The sequence below is a fragment of the Bidens hawaiensis genome, unplaced genomic scaffold (assembly GCF_021521415.1).
Source record: "Bidens hawaiensis isolate Kalapana, Puna unplaced genomic scaffold, B.hawaiensis_p1.1 tig00010301_1, whole genome shotgun sequence".
In the NCBI taxonomy this organism is placed as follows: Eukaryota; Viridiplantae; Streptophyta; class Magnoliopsida; order Asterales; family Asteraceae; genus Bidens; species Bidens hawaiensis.
In genome coordinates this window covers 75177-83559 of record NW_027491780.1, presented here as the reverse complement: position 1 = coordinate 83559, position 8383 = coordinate 75177, and the positions used below count along the sequence as shown (strand labels likewise).

The window sequence follows — 8383 nt, the reverse complement described above, 5'->3', positions numbered from 1 at the left end:
TTTTAATCATTAATACCCTTTAATGTCTCCAAGACAATTATTGATTAAAATCTAGAACCCAACGTTTCATCCAAATAGTAGTTAGGTGACCTTTATCCCACTATTCGAATTAACAAGGTAGTCAACGTTTGACGATTGCAACTGTAACATCCCGAATTTTCAAATAATAATATTTTACATATTATTTCTTATAATTGAAAAGTTAGTTGAGTAAATAGATGAATAGTAAAATGGTAAAAAAGGAAAAGATAAGGAGGTTAATTAAAGATAATTAATCATGGACTAAAAAGGGAAGATGAGCCTTAGGTCCATGGGCTTAAGGAGTATAAATACCCCTTAAACCCTAAATCTTTTCATCTCCATCCATCTTATCCATTTTACGCCACAAAAACACACACAAACCTTCCTCTTTCAGCCGCAAGCTAGATCAAGGAACCGAGATCAAAAATCAAACCTTTTATTGATAGATCTTTGGGTTACAAGCTAGATACAAGATCAATAACTCATAACAGGATAGCCATGACCTATTAACCATATAAAGGTATGTACTTTACGTTTAAAGGTTACATTTTTATGAACATTTTTCCATGAAACTTGACCCTAGAGTAGATTGGACCTAGATGTCTCATAAAAATACAAACTTGATGATTAAGATGAACCTAATGGCCTTATGACGGTATACGGCTCAAAGATGAACCCTAGATCTAGCCTAGAACGTTTTAAACCCATAAAGGTCTAAGCTTTATGCCTAAAACGAGATAGATCTTGAAGCCGTGATAGTAATGGGTGTTAACGGGTATGAACGATGATAATAAAGGATTAAAGGTTCATGATTTGAACCATAGAACAAGTTGGCTGGGCAAGGAGGGAACCTAAGATAGAAAATAAGCCGTGCTGGGGGTTTTCGGCCAACTGTGAAGACCCTTGGTCAAACCATGTGGTTCTTGGTCAACTCGAGATTTCGGCCAAGATGGGTTCTCGGCCAAAGAGAGTCCTCGGTCACCAAGAGGTTCTCGGTCAACCATCGATTTCGGTGGCCAGGTGTTCTTGGCCAAGAACATAGGTTCTCGGTCAAAAATGGGATTCTCGTCCAACTCCTGGGTTTTCTGTTGGGAGTTCTCGGCCACCCAGTTTGGGCTTGAACCTGAAACCCAGCTGAACCCATAATCTATAATGGGCTGTTGGGCCTGACTTAGCTCAGCCCACAAGCTTAAGCCTATGTGCTATTTAAATAAATAACAAGCCCAACTTAAATGATGCATAGTTTAACTAAATAACCCACTTAATTAGTTAGACGGTTAATTAACAAACATATATTATACAGTTAGCCGTGTCCAGTTAAAGAAAGGAATTACGATTAACGGCGAGCGCAACAGGATTCAGGTGAGTTTCTAGCCCCAACTCCTTGTTATGTTTTCGGGGTTGTGTGCATAATCGATGTGAATGTTAATACACTTACCTTAAATGGTAAGGGTATGTCTTAATGACGATTGTGATGGTTATGTATGTATGCTTGACAGTACGTGAACAACCTTCGGGTATTGCACGTATTGTTAAGGCAAGTATAGTGTAGTATGTAAGATATGTGTATGTGAATAAGGGAGTATGTACAATTATGTTGTGTATGGTATTAAATGTATGGATATGATAATGAAAGGCTAGGTAAGGTTAAAGGGTTGCATACCCTAACAATATATACGAAGGCTAAAGGGTTGCATACCCTAATAATATATGCGAATGATAAAGGGTTGCATACCCTAATAATATATGTGAAGGATAAATCGATGTATACCCTAATAATGTATGCGAAGGATAAAGGGTTGCATACCCTAATAATATATGCGAAGGATAAAGGGTTGCATACCCTAATAATATATGCGAAGGTTATAGGGCGTAATGCTATTTAAAACGTAAGGTAAGTAAATGAAAGAAAGAAAGTACGCAGGTAAGTAAGTATATCATAAACGAAAGTATGAAAGTATGTAGTTATGAATGTACTGTATGTTATGTGATTAACTAGAACTAACTCAGCGTAGCTGACTTTTAGTATGCACGCAGGTGAGTAGAATGAGACAGTTAGCTTGAGGAGGACACATGGCAGGGTTGGATGAAGCTGGCATCTGAGGATTTTTGTTAAGATGTTTTATCACTATATTTTACGTTGCGTTTTTAAAAAAAAAGACAAATTATGGATGATTGTAACAAATGGTTGACTATTTTATTATTTCGCGAAAGTTTTTAATTAACTCTAATATAAAGAACTGTGTTTATGAGTAAATCCAACGTCCAAATGTGAGGCACCAGTAACGGGGCCTTACAGCAACCCTTTGCAACTTCTAGTTTTATGGGATCGGTTAAACATCATATGTTTAGTTGGCATGTTTAATCCCATCAATACCTTTGAACGTCATGTTTCGGTGACCCTATAACCATGGTTTCCAAATCAGGTCGTCCTACTTACACACACGTGTGAGTTTACACATACAAGTGGTTAGGTGACCCTCATCCCACAAGTATTGTAAAACCACCTCAAGATCACAAGTTTTCTTGAATGTGGTTAGGTGACCCTTACCCCACATCAAGTCTACAAGTGACTTAAGTGTCGTATAAAAGGATGGTCTTCAACTTGTTTTAAAAGGGATTTTAGTTTTCAAAAATTCTAGATTGGAAAACTATTTAATGTACCTTCCATTTGCATGCATTCAAATGTATGGTACATTTGAAAACCAATTTTCAAATTCCTTTAAATAAAACCCATTTTATTATGAAATCATTAATAGTTAATAAAACCAGTTTTATCACTTAATAATTTCAAATGAATCACTTTTATGCTAGTTGTCGATTTTAATTGTTAACATCCAAACATGATAAAACAATAAACATAAATCAACCACACAAGCATAAAATACAAACACAAGTCCATAACCATAACCACCTAGAATGACAACACTTGTTGACCGAAACAAGTGTGCCAAAAGGTCTCTCCTAAGGGACGAGAATGACACAAGGCATGTGTCGGTGAACTCCCACTTAATCTCGCATCCATATGCTTCAAGTGTCCACCTTGTGTTGTGACTCTTCCACTTTATTTGGGCTTCCATTTGGGCTCCAACTTCAGCTTCTAGCTTCCATGGGCCTCCAAGTTTGGGCTTTGGTCATTTGGGCTAAAATCCCATCTTAGACTATGAGGTCCATTAAGGCCCAAAACCAAAACCGTAACCTTGTTGCATCTTCTTTTACAAAAGAATATATCCTAATACATTTTTCTCTAATAAAAGAAATACAATTAATCTACTTATTATTACAAACCAATATGAAATAAATAAATAGATTACAAAACCCAAATAAATGAATATTACAACCAAATTGAATATTGAATAAATCACAACACAAACACACATCCAAAGGTCATGACTAGGTTATGAACATCCAAATATGCAAGGTCTTAGAAGACCAAAATGGTTCCCCTCTTACCCATAAAACTTTCGGCCAAGAGAAACAAAACCGGAAGTTTCGGGTATTGTCCAAACAAAATAATTAATCATCCATATGACTTAATTCTTCAACATTATCACATACATGTAAAGTATAACCTTGAGGAACCAATGGGTAACCAAAAAAACAAAAAACTTTCGGCTATATGGTGAACCACACCATAAAACCCGGAAATTTTTAGATCTATGAAGCATGTATCCGTATAAGCGGCTCTTGATGCCATTGTTGGGTTTTAGCAAGATTATCAAAGTCCAAAATAACCATTTATTAAGGAAAACGCAGCGGAAATAAAGTTTTAAATCTTGTTAACCATTACACATAAACCCGTTTATGTTAAACCCAATCAAGGATCCATATACGACATGCATGTTATCAAAACACAACCATAGAGTGTTAACATGCATACCTTCAAGTCTACGGATTTGAAGGAGATGAATGATTGAATGACGAGCTTCCAATGGAGGAAAGCTCAAGCTTGTATACCCGAACAAGCTCCAACAAACACCTTAGGTTGCTAGGGTCCTTTTACACTCTTGCAAGAACAAACCTTTTCTTCTTCTTCTTCTTCTTCTTCTTCTTCTTCTTTTTCTTTTTCTTCTTCTCGGCTTCTATGGAGAGAAAGAAAAGAGAGTTGTGTGTGTGAGAGAAGGTGTAAGAATATTGATGCAACCAAGAAAAATGATCTACCAATTATACACCTTGCATGTATTGGAAGAAACAAAAGGAGAAGAGAAAGGAGGGAATGTTTTTCCCACCCAAAATTCAAATCCCCTTTTATTACTTACCATTTAATTACTTATAATTTTTATGTTATAAAACATAAGATAAGTAACTTGCAATATGTTATTTAAACAATTTAAATAACATCTCTCAAAATATAAATTATCCATATAATTTATTTAACACGCTATTGCAAATATTTAGAAAACCATTTTCCAAATATTATTAGTGTTGATATTTATTAACTAGATCATATCTAATTATAAATATTGTGGTGTTTGTCTAGCTTGTTATTGGGTATGACCCGACTTAGATCAATACGTACTAGCCACATTAACTCTAATATGTGTCTTGGGCAGATCGATTCCAACATCAATAACATAGGGAAACATAAAAGTGATTAAAGTATTTACAGTTTTAAACTAGAGTAATTATGTTATAAAAATCAAAATAGTGTAATAATTACTCCAGGTGAAAGCTGCAGAGTAATAATAATTACACTAGTGCTATCATAATTCCTTTAGTTATTTGTATATTTCTCATGATAAAAGTCATTTATATTTAATTCAATAACATCAAATATAAATGAGTTTGATTACTTGTCGTTATTTGAAAATCCCCGAAAATGTTTGAAACGAGTAGAAAAAATAGATCCTTAAAATCAAAATTAAAAAAGAATAAGATGTGTAGACAAATTTGGCTCCCGGGAGAGCTTGCCCAGGCCTCCTCCGGACCGGCCATCGATTCGATATCTTTTTTCCCGATCTATATATATCAATCTTAATACATTATATAAGAATTAAAGATTAAATTACACCACAAAATTTAACTTCAAGTCGAAATATTAAGGGTTATCTTATTTTGCCTTTTTTGTAACGAAGATATGGAAATATCTTGATAGCCACCAAATCAAACACTATACCAAATGGTCAACCAGCAGTTCACCTAGTAAAACCACACACACAAACACAATCACTGTATTTGTCTTCTCTATTTACCAATATTCCACCCTACCCTCACCAAAATTCATTTATTCTTCGCCAAAATAGTCAACAATACTTACTATTCTTTTGCATGGAAAGACACACAACAAAAGGTGGTTGTGTTAGCTCATCTCCTCTTTTCTTTTTTTCTCTTGCTTCTTTCACAAATCAGAATAACACTTATTAACATCATTAATTCTGTCTTTCAAACACCCACTAATGGAGCTGCCGGTCAGGTCACCGGTGCCCGCGCGAACTTCATACAAGATCGAAACCAAGAATCTTGCATACAAAAGTTCCAACCTTTACGATGATCTCAAGGAGGGTTTTCTTCAAAATTATTTCAAGAAGAAACCACCAAAGTTTATCTTGAATGATGTGAGCTGCGAAGCTCACCCCGGGAACCTCACAGCGGTCGCCGGCCCCAGTGGGGCCGGAAAGACAACCCTGCTGGAGATTCTTGCTGGGAATATCCCTTCCGGAACAGTTTCCGGACACGTTTTGATCAATAACCATCCTATTGATACAAAACGGTTCATGAGACTTGCTGGATATGTAACCCGAGATGACGCTTTATTCCCGTCCTTGACCGTCGAAGAAACACTCGTGTATAGCGCGTTTTTGAGGTTAAGGTGTACTCGAAAAGAATTGGCCGATCGAGTCAAGATCTTGTTAAACGAGCTCGGTTTGGACCGTGTGTCGAGCTCGAGAATTGGCGAGGGTTCGAACCATGGGATCTCGGGTGGTGAACGTAGGCGGGTTTCGATTGGAGTCGAGTTAGTTCATGATCCTTCGGTTATTCTAATCGACGAACCAACTTCTGGGCTCGATTCGAATTCGGCTTTTGGTGTCGTGTCCCTCCTTAAGTCAATGGCGATTAGTCGTGGTAAGACGATCGTGTTAACAATCCACCAGCCCGGTTTTCGAATATTGGAGCTTATCGATCGACTTGTTTTACTGTCGAATGGATTCGTCCTCCACAACGGATCGTTAAAATCGCTAGAACATCGACTCAAAGTGTCCGGTCATTGCATCCCGCCGCGTGTCAATGTTCTTGAATTCGCCATTGATGTCGCGACAGCCTTGGTCATACAAACCCCTAAAACATCATCAGAACCGATGAAGAATATTCATCAAGAACACGAGAAGAAGCAAGAAAAAGAGAGTGAATTCCCATACCCGAATACCCGTCTCCAAGAAGTAGCAATTCTAAGTAAAAGATTCTTGAAGAACATATTCCGAACCAAACAACTCTTACTCACAAGAATCATTCAAGCCATACTTTCCGGCTTAATCCTGGGGACCATCTTCGTAAACATGTCGAATAATAAAGGCAAACTCGCGTTCCAAGCGCGATTGGGGTTCTTCGCATTTAGTCTCACTTTCTTGCTCTCTTCATCCACAGAGGGATTACCTATCTTCTTACAGGAAAGACGAATCTTGATGAGGGAGACATCGAGAGGAGCATATAGGGTTTCATCATATGTGATCTCAAACACTCTCATCTTCCTTCCATTCTTGTTAATAATCGGAGTTCTTTACACGACCCCCGTCTACTGGCTCGTGGGATTACGCGAGAGCATCGGAAGTTTCTTCTACTTTGGATTGGTTGTATGGATGGTGATCTTGATGTCAAATTCATTCACAGCTTGTTTCAGTGCACTGGTGCCAAATTTCATCATGGGGACATCTGTGATATCTGGTTTGACGGGCTGCTTCTTTCTATTTTCTGGATACTTTATAGCTAAAGATAGCATACCAAAATACTGGATTTTCATGCATTATATGAGTTTATTCAAGTATCCGTTTGAATGCTTGATGATCAATGAGTATGGAGGTGAAAAGGGGAAGGATATGTGTGTGGAAATGGAAGGTGGTAAGTGCAGAATGTATGGTGATGAGTTCTTGAATCAGCAGCAAATAAAGGAGGCTCAGAAATGGAGTAACTTATGGGTGATGTTAGGGTTTATATTTGGATATAGAGTTTTGTGTTTTTTGATTTTGGGGGTTAGATGTCATAAAACCAGAAATTGATTATTTATTTATTTTACCCGTTTTATTATTTTGACATAGTTGTATTGATGTTGGTAAATGTGTTTATGATTAATTATTTTTACAACATTACAATATATGGTATGCTTATTTTTTATGGTTTAATATTACGATATACATGTATATTATACTACTAGGTTAGAACTATGGGTGAGCAATAACCGAATCATTAACCGAAAATCGATGAAACCGAACCGATACAACCGAAAACCGAATTAACCGAAACGAACCGAACTCTTCATTTTTTAATATTTTCAAGTTTTTTTCCCTCTATTTCATGTAATATATGTATTAATAGTTAAATACAATCATTTTCATGTATTTACATCTCCATTTCATATATTTATACCATCATTTCGTGTAGTTATACATTCATTTTATGTATTTAAACATTCATTTCATGTATTTTTAAGCAAAATTTTAGCCCAAGATTGATAATGGTTATTAACCGAAATTAACCGAACCGAACCGATAACCGATCAGTTAGGTTGGGTTAATGCTAATAACCGAACCGTGCACATCCCTAGTTAGAACCCGTGTGATACACGGGGTTGGTAAAAATAAAACAACTATAATAATATAAATAATTAAATAATCTTTTATCATATCATTAAATTACATATCATATGCAGTTAATAAATGATTTTACAAAAATCTTAAAGCATCTACTTGCCTTGATAATAGAATTAATAATAGAATTACTCATCAGTAGCTCTTGTTGCAATTACTCGTCATCTACTTGCCTTGCCTTGATAACGATGCAACCCAAAGCAAGAAAATCCATGCATCCAAGAAACTAATAGTGGCCTTGTACCTGCATGAAATCCATTATAAAAAAATGGAAATAATACTATATGATAATCTATCACATTATCACACATAACATGTTATATATATATATATATATATATATATTGATTTCTGTACAACAAAACCAAATGTGATATAAAAGTACAAATATTATACAAAAATCATGTAATAAATTGATTTTGGATTTGAAATCTTAGCTCTTTTATTTTTGGAATCTGGCTCTTGATTGCTGCCTCATTGTAATGAATTACACATTCTCGCTCGGCTTCGGTGCTCTAGATTGTTGTCGCAAATATGCAGGCAATGTTCGGATTCACAAGTGA

At 36.0% G+C, this 8383-nt stretch overlaps 1 pseudogene; it reads left to right on the top strand.

Annotated features, from left to right (window-relative positions):
• The first annotated feature begins 5417 nt into the window (after nucleotides 1-5417).
• LOC143534709 (ABC transporter G family member 10 pseudogene) lies at nucleotides 5418-7273 on the top strand (annotated as a pseudogene).
• Nucleotides 7274-8383: the final 1110 nt, after the last annotated feature.